This window comes from Canis lupus, chromosome 20, assembly GCF_048164855.1.
Source record: "Canis lupus baileyi chromosome 20, mCanLup2.hap1, whole genome shotgun sequence".
Lineage (NCBI taxonomy): Eukaryota > Metazoa > Chordata > Mammalia > Carnivora > Canidae > Canis > Canis lupus.
The window spans coordinates 49,947,357-49,960,376 of record NC_132857.1 but is presented as its reverse complement, the minus strand read 5'-3'; the positions used below and the strand labels follow the sequence as shown (position 1 = coordinate 49,960,376).

The 13,020-nt window shown below is 36.2% G+C and overlaps 1 long non-coding RNA gene across 3 annotated transcripts in view; it reads left to right on the top strand.

Annotated features, from left to right (window-relative positions):
* Nucleotides 1-13,020, top strand: part of LOC140611944 (uncharacterized) — a 38,887-nt gene that overhangs the window by 15,003 nt on the left and 10,864 nt on the right. For 2 of the 3 annotated variants that reach the window (XR_012013258.1, XR_012013260.1), the window contains exon 2: nucleotides 3,924-4,089. This is a non-coding gene — a long non-coding RNA (uncharacterized lncRNA). Of the gene's footprint in view, nucleotides 1-3,923; nucleotides 4,090-9,507; nucleotides 9,678-13,020 lie in introns of all 3 variants that reach the window. The other variant, XR_012013259.1, reaches the window with a different exon arrangement.

The window sequence follows — 13,020 nt, the reverse complement described above, 5'->3', positions numbered from 1 at the left end:
TATTTGAGTTTGGATTCACTTTGAACATGAGGGAAAAGCAAAAGTGAATGCATGAACATAGTAGAATATGCATTGTATGCCCTTAGTTTGAAATGGGTTCTGACTCACCAATAACCATTGAAATGGAATGTGGTAACTTGAGGTGGGCTAAAGCCATAAAACAAAATGCATAACAACAAAACACAAAAATCTAAAATATAAAGAGCAAATTGAAAACATGCTATTAACCTTGGAACTAGGTCATGGAAAATGCTTGAATAGGCCTTGAGGAAGCTGTTGGGAAAATTTAAAAATAAGTTAAGGAAGCTGTTATTGGAAGCTGGAGGAAAACCGATTTCTCATTACATAGTGATCAAGAATTAAGCACAACTGGCACCTACAGTAACATGGAAAAACAAAGTACCTAAATGACCTGAGAGATCCAGCCAAGGAGATATTTCGGCAGCATGTTCCAAGTGTCCCTTATATTCCATAACTACGCATCATAAGATGAGACTAGAGAGTGATGAGCTAAAGAGAACTTATTAGTCTTTCAAGTAGAACATAGAGAAACTATGAGAATCAGGATTTCCTGGTTTTAAAATGCAACAACTCATTCCCAGTGCATTAGTTCAGGTCCTCCAAGAAGCAGATGTCAAAACAAGATTAGAGTGTGATAGATTTATAGTGCGGTGGGGAGTGGGAATAGCTGTAAGTTAGAAAGAGCAGGGAGCCAAGGGAGGGAGAGAGAGGTGGTACACCATGATGCAGGCACGACACTTTACAAGGAGAGAACAGGAGAAAATAGTGCGTAAACAGAACCTCAGACTGGAGTGCAGGTCTAAGGAATTTTAGCCAGGCCAAAGTTGCTGCGAATTAAGACTGCGATAGGAAAATAGTGGTACTGAGAGATGGCGGTCATCTGTCAACTAGACTCCCTGCGGCAGGCGATCTGGGTTATGCACTTTCTGAGCAACCACAGTTCCCTGCTTACGCTGCGCAGTACACTTCTCTGCATATGTGCCAAGAGCAGCTTCTCTTGGGTTCCCTGGGACCTCTTTTCCTGAGAGTAAACTTAGAAGAATGGGTTATGGAGATAGCCCCCATCACAGTAACTCATCTTGGAGCCATCAGCATCATCCTCTCCCTCTTCTGCTATCCATCCTAAACTCCTCTCGCTCTCATATGGAGTGTAATTCTCTGCTGGAATGGCATGGCCTTTTTCCATAATTCCAGGTGTCTGCATTTTTATTCTTTCACTGCAGCTTACCGCGAGCTCTATCCTACATTTTTACCACTGCTGATGCTTACAACACTGCAGTGTCTGCCAGATTTTATGCACCAACCAGGGTGACCAACCACATTGGTTTATCTAGAGCTTTCTTGGGTTTAGCACTGAAAGTCTCATGTCCCAGGAAACCCATTTGTTCCAGGAAAACTGAGGTTGTTAGTCACACTACAGGTAACAGAGATGCTTGCAGGCCCCATGAAAAGTTAAAGTCTTCCATGCTATTCTGTAGATGGGGTGAAGCAGTATCCCTATGCCTAACATTTGTTGTCTCTAGAACCCAAAGGGGCTGGTCACCAAATGCTGTGATTCTTTGTGGGAGAGCACACAAGACGCAGCAATGCATCTTTTATTTTGCAGGAAATATCCTGGCATGTGTCTGAAGTCTCCTAAAATTTAATTGTAGTGGTAGGTCTCTGAATTTTGTGGCATTTCTCTCTCAGCCTCTGTGGCTCATGTGTCTTTACGTGGCCTCTAGGTTCCAGCCTCCCTTTACTCATTTGGTCCACTCGTGTGATATAATCAATGTAATGATATGTGTAATGTTCTTTGAGTTGTCCAGGCAGAGCTGACATCTTCAGACTATATTATGGTAGAAAATAAGAATATTAACATAGTCCTAAGGCAAACCATAAATAAATGTTGTTGTTTAACTGACATGAATGCAAACTCTTTTATAGCCTTTTTAAATCTGACTCTAATACAGTTTTCAAATGAGTGGTCACACGCAGCGTACCTGAAGTCTTGCTAATTTGTTCTTGCAATGATATCACATCTGGCGCAGCAGCTATAATCTGGGTTACTACTTGGTTAAGCCTTCAGGAATCTATAGTCATTATTCAGAATCCATCCCATTTTTGCAGAGGTCATATTGGTGAATTAAGTGGAGGTTACATATAATAAAACCATCACCCTTGCATCTGGTAGGTCATTAGTTCTAAACTCTAGTCACTCCAGGATATAATATTATTTTTAGGGAGATGGTTTCAGAGTTTTCTATTTGGCCTTCTCCACCGTGAAATTCTTAGTATCATGTGTGTTAGTCAGTTACTCTAGAAACAGACAGCAAGAAGGGATGAGGTGTGCAAGAGATTTCCTCAAGTACATACTGTGAGGGAAAAGAGTGGGGAAGCCAGGGATGGTGGGGAAAAAAACCACTTGATTGTGATGCAGGTCTGTCCCCTGTGAAGGAGAGAGAGTGTGTTGGATAGGCAGATTAGCCAGCTGCAGTGCAGTTCTAAGAAATTTCTTCTAGGCAGATAAGCCAAAGTCCCCCATCAGGGGAGTGTTTCCTCTCATAGGAAGGTGCTTAATTTACCCTTGCCACACTTAGTTGCCGAGAGCAGCCCATGGGAAACATGGGCTCATTCCTTACGTGGTAGATTCTAAGCGCCCCACTGGGATTATCTGTCAGTGGGCTTCATCTAACAAGAGATCTGAGTGGCATGTTGTTATGGCTACCACACCCACTATTGCCAGCAGAATATTTTCAAGTAGTGAAAGGCCTCAAGGCAAATCTAGGATGCATCAGCAAAGTATGGTCTCAGGCTAAAAATTAAACAAGGGATGACCATAACATATTTTGTAAGACTTCTGAAAGATTTAAGATGTGCATCAAAAACCCTTTCAGTGTATAAAGTCTCTCAAAGGTTTTGTTGGATACCAACGGTTCTGAGACCCTTAGAGTTTGTATGTTTGTTTGTTGGCTTTCCTCATAGCCTCATTACAGCCGGTGCAAGAGAGGTGTGGCCTTTGTCTAATGAAGTGAATGATAAATTGGCACACAAAAACACATAAAATTTAAAGATTTTTATAGCAGCTTGGATGGAAAGAGAGTACAAAATGAAAAAAGGGCTTTGAACTCCCTATTTTTCCAGGTAGGATTCAGGTTGAAACAACTACACAGCTGCAAACGTGGGCTGCTTTTTATAGAAAGGACAGAACACAGACGTCAGAACAAGGGCCCAGAGGCTGGAGCTCACAGCCATGGAGAATTCCATAGCCAGGAGCCAGGGAATAGGAGTGGACTCTAACCCAGAAACTGGCAACTCATACTGGCTGGATCTTAGACATGCGATGGGACGTTGACTGCTGGGCACTTCCAGTCCCTCTCCTTCTCCCTCCCCTCATCCATCTCCTAGCAGGAGTGCCACTTGTACTTAGCCTATGCCTACCTCACTCTTGTACTTTGGGTATGCGAAACAAGATAACACATTTCTTTAGTTCACCAGATTTAAGACCAAGAGAGACTAAACTCAAGGACTATATTAGAAGATCACACTGAGGAGCATTATCCATACCTGGACCATATTTAAAAGACAGGATCTTGGCTCTTGAATTTGAACCTAATCCCATAAAGAGTTTAGGCATTTTGAGAGCCTTGGGAGAGCTTGATTTATTTTGCAGATGTGATCAATAATTTGTGTTCAGATGAAATTTTGCTGGCTTTTTAAAATAGTGGTAAATTATTTTAGCCTCCTTCCAGGAGAGGTCATTCTGTGTCCCCTTGCCATGAGTATGGATGAGGTTTGCATTTGCTTTCAATTCTTAGAGCCCAGCAGAAGTGATCCTGTGTGACTGGGGTTAGTTTATGAAAACTCGTGTAGCTTTTCCACATCCTCATACTCACTCGTATCACATTTTTTTTTTGACCCAGCCATTATATTGTGAGAATATCAAGCCACATAGAAAACCTCTTACAGCTGTTCCCATAGACAGATCCAGCTATAACCATTCTTCAAGTCATCCCATCCCCAGTACAAGGAAGGCATGAGAAGAAAGTTCTAGATGATTCCAGTCCCGTGCTATTCAAATCTTCCCAGGTGAGCCCCAGACACTGTGAAGCAGTGTGCTCTGTCCTATTTCCTGGCCTAAAGAATCCTTAAGTGTAAGAAAATGGTGTTGTTTTCTACTCCCAGTTTGTGGTGGTTTGCTTCATAGCAATAGCACTAGGAGGTCATCCAGTATTCTTTATTGGAAAAGCGGAAAACCAAAAAGTCAAATTCAAAATAAGTCTCTAACTTAAAGCCTCTCTTCCACATTTTAAATCAGTTATTTGTTTTTTTCCTCCAAATATTTGAAACTATAGCAGCTATCATGGCTGTAGGGTTCTTAAACCACATATTTCTCCTAAACTCTTGACTTTGGAATTTGAAAGATACACCTAAAACAATGTTACTGGAAAGTTTATTATCCCCAAAAGAGTACATTTTAGGATGAAAAACAATATTTAATAATTAATCTTGACTCATTATTAAATAATTATTGACTTGACAATATTTCAACCTTAGGAAACGGAGAGAAAAGAATATTTATGCTGCTAGAATATATTTAGAAATATATATATCCACTGACTATTTTAAAATTCTAAAAAGCCAAAAGGCAAAGTTCAATATATGAAACACATGTGTCTCCTCACAGACGTGGAAGTGTTTACACGTGGAGAGAGTCAACAGGTAGAGAGAAGTGGGGAGGGATAAGAAGGGAAGCATATGGGGGATCCCTGGGTGGTGCAGCGGTTTAGCGCCTGCCTTTGGCCCAGGGCGCGATCCTGGAGACCCGGGATCGAATCCCACGTCAGGCTCCCTGCATGGAGCCTGCTTCTCTCTCTGCCTCTCTCTCTCTCTCTCTCTGTGTGACTATCATAAATGAATAATTAAAAAAAATAAAAAAAAAGAAGGGAAGCATATGAAGTATGGAAACAGAAATTTTGCATATTTGTATGGATTATATTTTCCTAAAATTACAGAATGTGAAGCTACAATGCCAATGATTTCTCATTCATCAATTAAAATTTAGTCAACTTCAATCCACTGCATATTTTCTTTTGAGTAGCAGTATTTCTAGAGCTTAATGTGCCGTTTAGGTTCTCAGAAGGGCCTTTGAACAGCCTGTGGTGATAGAACAGACCTTCATTCAGTGAAATCTTGCTGACAGCTGAGAGCAGAACATTGCATTTTGTACCCTTAAGATAATATAATTGCTGGGATGCAATTGGTCTTTCATCTTATGGTAGTAATCAATCAGTGATTGACAAGCCTAATTAGAAGCCCGGGTATATACAATATGAAAGCACTTTCTAACAGTATCATAGCCCAGAACATCTTTTTAGCAATGCTATAATAAAAACATAGTATTTTGTGGATAATTCAATTTACATTGTTGCCATTATTGTTTGCATATATGGAAAGATTTTATTGGGGTAGAAGAATATCACCTTTAGAAGTATAAATATACCACTCTAATGGTTTCATGGTATCTCTCAAGACTTCAGTATTTTGGCTCTAAAGGTTCGATGATATTTCAAATCAGCAGAGATAAATGATCGTATGTGTACATTTTTTTATTATCTTCAGAACATAGTGTATTTCAGGTGCATAGACTTATTTTTTGATGAAATGCTTCCCCCCTCCTCTTCCCAACTGAGGTAATTCATAATGGGATACAGGAATCAGAAGAGAAATGGCATCTGTTTAAAAATATGGTGCTTGGTTACAAAGTCAAGATAAAATACCATATTTTGTTAGGCACTGAAAATATCTAGAAAAATCAGTGCTCATTTCTTTCTATAATATGACATGTGTTAAGAAGTCTCTGAACAGATTTTTTTCACATTGAAATATCTTCAAAAATGTTAAACTTCAAACTGGATAATTACACTGTATATTTATCTTTTAGCATTTCAATTAGGATCTGTTAATCTTGAACTTGTGCAACTTACTTTGTATGCAAAAGGAAAAAGTGGAATTACGGGAAGTATTAAACCATTATTTTTGTTCTTGGTAAAATGATAAAATAATGTACAAAGTGCTTTCCTTCACTTTTCTGATATTTCTTTTAGAAAATGAGGCTTTCCATCATACAGAAAGTGACAAATTACTGAGAAAGCATACTATTCTTTCTTGTGGTATGTGGACTGCATCAGAGACATGGATTTTCCTGAGATTCCAAAGGGAAAGACAGCATAAAAAAACACAACTACAGTTTTGCTCCAAATATCCCAATACAGTAGTTAGAATTTAACTGTCTCCTTAAACATTCTACAATTTAGTGAATCCATATTTTCAGAACAAAATTTAAAGCTGAAACGTGGTGAGCGCAATATCTGGAAAAGTGCCAAAAAATAGTCTTTAGCAACGTGTGGATATAAAGGAAGCGTTGCCTTCAAATGGATCAGATGTGGGATCCCTGGGTGGCGCAGCGGTTTGGCGCCTGCCTTTGGCCCAGGGCGCGATCCTGGAGACCCTGGATCGAATCCCACGTCGGGCTCCTGGTGCATGGAGCCTGCTTCTCCCTCTGCCTGTGTCTCTGCCTCTCTCTCTCTCTCTCTGTGACTATCATAAATAAATAAAAATTAAAAAAAAAAGTCAACAGTTATCACTGTTGTTCTTAAAAAAAAAAAAAAAAACAAATGGATCAGATGTAAAGCACCGCAGAACAAATACAACTCAGCAATCCATTTTTTAAAGATGATTTTTGAATGTTATGTAAAATATGTATCATTTTTCAAAATTTATTATACTGCAACTGTTCTCTTTGATACTCTCACTCCACACATTGCAGGTCGGTAGATCTCAATAGAAATATCCTGCCTTTGATGGTTTCATCTCAGCTCCATCAACCACATGGTAACTTTTAAATTCAAATTACAAATACTACCTGGATGTGATATTTGAACATAAAACTCAAAAAACATGTTAAAAGAAAGCAAAACTAAGTTTATTTTGCTTAAGAAACATGTTTAGAGGACAGTCTTGGAATTTTCTCTGCAGTGGTAAGAAAATAACAACTAAGATGCGTTTACCTTATAAAACCACTCCAACAAATTTCTAAAGACACATGGCTAAAATTTATACTTGCTTGAATTTCTCCATCATGATATTCTGTTTTGAGCTTTCCCCCCCTATTTCCTTTTGCTTTTACATATATGCCCAAATCCGATTTCCAAAAATGCCAGTGATTTCCTCAACATCTCTGGTTTCATCCCTGTCACTGCCTAGTGATTTTATGCATCCTTCATTTATACACAAATTAAGTCTCCACGTCATCACTCTATTCACTACCAGTAACTAGTGTGAATGACACAATAGGTCATGGAAAAACAATGTCATCTTGCAGATTATTTAATTTGGGTCCTGGTTCTATAGCCTACAGTAGTTGCTGGTGGAGAATAATCATGGGAAAAGAGAGAACAGTAATGGAGGACAGTGTTGTACACAGCTTTCATTCCAAAAAGTATTTGCCTACCTGCCTAATCCTGGGAAATTTGTAGCAGGCTTCCCTTGGCACAATTCACGAGCAAGGAAGTTTGTCTAGTATGTTCATATTTGAAAGCGTTACTTGCTTCCATCTCATGGAATTCTTTTATTTAAAGGGGGAAGGGTAGCAAAGAATTAGTCTAATGACAACTAAAAAACAAAACAAGCTACTGAGTAGTAGCAGAGATATGTTTCAATCTATGCTGAGATGATGCATAAAGACCTGTACTTAAAATAGTAACTGATTAGTTGGAAACTAAAGATATTGATGGGAATATTGATGACAAATATTATCACAAGTAATCGATTCATACTTGGGGGGAGACAACAGAATGAAAAGAAGTCACCCTTTGCTTTACAAATATTCTCAAAAGATTGGAAGGATTAATTTGAGATTCACAGTATAATATAGCTATATTTCTTTGGAATTTACCATTCAATATATTCAATTTTTATAAACTCTTTATTTCCTACAGTGCCTTTACATCTTTTAATAATATTTTTTCTAGGTTCTATAAGATCCTGAGTTTAAAGGAAAAATAAACTTCAAAAATTTTAGGGAGTGCTTTCCAAACTAGAAGGACCTCCTGAATATTCCCAATATTTACTTTCTCTCCATCATCCTGTTAGATATTCTATCTTTTACGTGAGCTTTAACTATATGTCTCATTCATCATCAGTCAGTATCATCTTCGGTATTTACATGCTATAATCAGTCTTCATTGACTGACCTCCAAAACAGACTAGGTATAGGAAAGATTTATTTAGAGATATCATGTTACTTTTAATCGAGAAGATAATTATTTACTGTATTTACTGGAGGTGTTCTTCAATGTTTTTTCTACTCCCTCTCAACGACTTAACTTTTTTTTTTTCTCTTCTATTTTATAATTCAACCCATTGCCACCACCTGAATTTACACAGCAGATAAGCTTATTTAAAAAATATTTTTGGATTCATATTTCAGTTGAACCTCATAAAAACTTAGAAAAAATAAATTTTGCTACATATTTGACTGTGGAGGAAATGATGTGTGTTGACTCACACAGCTAGTTATGCCAAAGAGAAAACTGGAGAGTTTCTTGTTTCTGGTCATGCTTTTTCACTGGACTATAGTAACATATATGTCATAACAATATATATTTATAACTGTGTTTTATGTATATAATTATAATATATATAGTATATAGCATAATGTATATAATATAGATAGATAAATTGGTTCAAATTTAATTCCTGCAAGTGATTACTGCTCACCTTATAGAACAAGTAAAGCAAGAAAAAAAGGGCAAATGACCAGATGCTATAAGACTTATTGCCATTTCCTAACTTATCTTGACTTTCAGCAGTACTTTAAAATTTTAGTTTTGAGGTCTTAAAACCTAAAGAGAGAGAATGAGAGAGATAGAGGAACTATGAATTCTGTCTGATTACATCAAAAGAAAACTAAAAAAGTAGTCAAAATTGAACATGGGTATATTGTCTAACTATCTTTTCAAAAAATGGAGAAAAGAAAGTATAATATAAGTCCCAAGTTTTATTTTAGTAGATACAGAGAGAAACTATACTTAGCTGAATAAAGTATATCATATAGGAGTCCTAAGGAGTTTTCAACACATATAATCAAGATTCTTCTATGGAGGAAATGTTTCATTGGTTTAGGAGAATGGAAATAAATTACATTTTCAAGAAGATTTTTTCCATATGTGCTTGTAATAAAGGGTGCACTTATTAGCTTGACATCTTTTTTTAATTAGCTGACATGTTATAATTCTCTCTGTTTGTGTACAGTGAGATTTCATCTCTTTAGCAAAAAAAAAAAAAAAAAATTCAAAGATTGTCCATACCATGAATAAAATACACTGAAACAGATTGGAAAGGAATATGCCAAATATCTACTCTGCTTTTCTGAGTTCATTGGTGAAATTGCACTATATCTGAGCATAAACCATAAGCACTTAGTGAAGAGCTTGCACATCTCAGTTCCTCACAGATGCTATCTGCTTAGCAGTTTATCTTGCCAAATATTGACTTGGAAAACTACAAAGGACATCTTACTACATTAAACCCATCAAAAAAACCCCAAAACCAACCAACAAACCAACCAACAAACTAAAACCATTCCAAAGAGCCCATGGTGTCTGAGTGAAAGGGTAAGTGAATTAAATTAAATTAATTTATTCTTTTAAAAGGTTTTATTTATTTATTCATGAGAGACACAGAGAAAAAGAGAGAGGCAGAGACACAGGCAGAGGGAGAAGCAGGCTCCATGCAGGGAGCCTGACGTGGGACTTGATCCCGGGGCTCCAGGATCATGCCCTGGGATGAAGGCAGTGCTAAACCACTGGGCCACCGGGGCTGCCCTTAAATTTAATTTTAAAATTATTTCAACACTGAAAGACATTGAGTATTTTAGGGGAAAACTTTGAAGAACCACTACTGATAATACTCTTCAACTGTATAAAATACATAAATGATGAATTTTCCATTTAAACTACATTTCTTTATAGCATCTATATAATAAAGATGATCTTCTTAGACTCAGATATTACTGAAGATAATGAAATACTGTCTGGCCAGGAACTGCTGCTTACAACTTTTCATATGTAGGTTGAAACTGTTCACTTAATGGGAAATTCTGCTGACACAGAAAGTATAAACAGTTTTTGGGAAATGTCAGAGAAGTAAAGCTTCAAGATGAAATAAAACAAAAAGTAGGGGCTCCAAGTGCTTCTTTTTGATCTATTTAATTTAAAATGGGACAAGCTCTTATTAAATACTTACTTAGTAAGTAGATAATACGGGGAAACAAAAATGAATAAGACTTAATCCTTGATCTTGGAAGTTGTGGTCTAGTGGACTATTAGAAAAATAAATGATTGTAAAGTCTCTCTAATGTAAGAAAAAATAATAATGTCTGAGAAAAGTAAAAATGTAGTCCTCTGAAAAGTCAAAGGAGGGATAAATGATATCCTTCTGAAGCTCCAGAAGACCTTATGGAGGAGGTGACATTTAAATGGTCTTGTAGACTGATAAAAAATTTAGTACACAAGGGATAGGAAGGGATATTATTCTAGGAAAAAGAACAGGATGAGTAAATATAAAATGTGTAGCATTAAATAAGAAAGCCATGAGTAGTAATATGAAGGAGATTAGTAAGGTATTGAATGTTCTTGAATGTTCAACTCTGGGTTTATATATATATATTTATATATTTATAATATAATATATATCTATATAGGATTCATGCTAATATATATTCATATAGGATTCATGCTAAATATATATATATATACATATATATATATATATATATATATATATATTACTTCAGTAGGCAATGGGGGAGTCTGTAAAGATAAAAAATAATATTCGAGTATACCCTAAGAACATAAATCTTCAGGCAATGGAGACAATTTATTGGTTATTCCAATTCAGGGACCATTATAACTTTCTAGGCAGGATATAATGACATTTCTTACCAGAGTAATAACATTAGGAGTATAAAGAAAAAGATGTTACACCAGATACAGGAAAAGAGAAAGGAAATCTTACCATGATGCGAAAAAAGATACAAGGATGAAAAGAGACAAAATAAAAAGTTATTTTGAGGATATTAGCTAATTGGAATGATGGCATAGAGATATTTTAAGGAATATGAGAATAGGTATGGAAACAGGTTGGGGCCAGAAGAGATTATAAATTGCAAATTCTTTAATAAAAGGGCAGGCAGCTGGGTGCCTAGGATGAGTCTCCGGAGGAGACTGAATATGGTGTTGGTGTTGATAAGATATGAATATAACTTATACATCCTTCCTCCCTTGCTATTCAAGGATGAGACTAGCCCTCATCTTTACTCTAGTCACTGAAAATATCACTATCTCAGGAAATTAAATTTCTCATTGCAAATTAATACATTGATACTTTGATGTAGCAGAGATATTTATATATATATATGATTAGCATGAATTAATTTTTATGCCAGAGAGGATCTGCTCTGATCATTTTCTGAGTGAGCTGAAACACTGAGTGCTTGAACTTATTCAGATGAGGACCAGATTCATACATGAATAGTAAAGAGGGAGGAATGCCTAAGTTGTGTTCATATCCTATTAACAACTTTGCATTTCAAATCCTAAATTAATTGTTTTGTTCAAGAAAAGCCTGAGCAAGGTTCATCTATTCAAAAATGCCTGAGGGTTTTCAGGAAATAGGGATGTGGGGAGAAAAATTGTAAATCTCTATATTCTTTACTTTTCTAATGTGTGCAAAGGAGAGTAGTAATAGAATCTTGTGTAGATATGAATGGTAAATCAATCATACATGAAAGCAGTGAGAAAGGTGCCCAACACATGACAAGTGGCACAATTAGTGTTGGCTATGATGAAGATTGAGATGGAGACATAAGAAAGTGGCAATAGAAAGACGTACAAAAGAAGAATGAAAAAAGTTATAATTTTCAGAAAGGCTAGGTCCAGCAGATAAAAAATTTAAAAATGATCTACTTGATTGAAAATTCAACATCCCCCCTTACTTTCTCTTCTGGATAATGATTTATCCTACAGAATTTTGTTCACTATTAAGTGTGTCTTAAGTTTTGCTTACTTGTTTCCAATAGAATATTAATATCCATTGGAAACGGAAAGGATTCACACCTCAGAAATAAAGTATATTCAAAATAAAATTTTAATAACATCAATAAGAACAAAATAGGCTTTATTGTGATGTACACATTTCATATGATGGAAAACACTAGAAATTTTGGCTGACCACATTTTACTTATGTCATGTGTAATCTGTAGAATATTAGATTAGGGATGGTGCATTTGAAAAATGACTCTGAATTGCATTTAAGTATTTTTGTTATCTTGGCCAACTATACATGTAACACATTTTATAATGAAGTTATAACAGCTTTCAAAGAAGAAGCAGACCCCCCCCCCAAAAAAAAACCCTCTAAGCTTCAAAAGGAAATAGAAATCCATGAGTGAAATGTTTTGCTTTCCCCTTAATCTAAATGGGCTGCTCAATAACTTGGCATTAAAAGTCAGTTCTAACTTTGGTCTAAGTACCAACTTTTTCAATTTTATGGTTATCTATAAACCTGGATTTGGTATGTGACTCTTTCCCAAAAGCTATAATTTTGGACTTACTGTAATTAAATTTAAGTTCTTATCTACTAGAAAGTAAAATATCTTTCAAATATGTGTAGGGTCAGGTCTTCAGAAGGTTGTGGGCAGGGGTGGTGAGGGTATCTATGATAAGAGCTCACATTTTCTCTAACCTCAGAAGTAATACTTACAGGATAATAACTATTCACATTTACTTCACCAAGGGAACCATTAACCGTTGGTGTATTCAAGTAACTAGCAAAAGCCAATTTTAAATCGAATTAAATTGATGGATGTTTGTGGCATATTGACAATCGGGGCCATGATTGTAAAGTTCCTGAGGGTTAATTGTTCTATGCTTTCAACCCATAGTATAATGTCATCA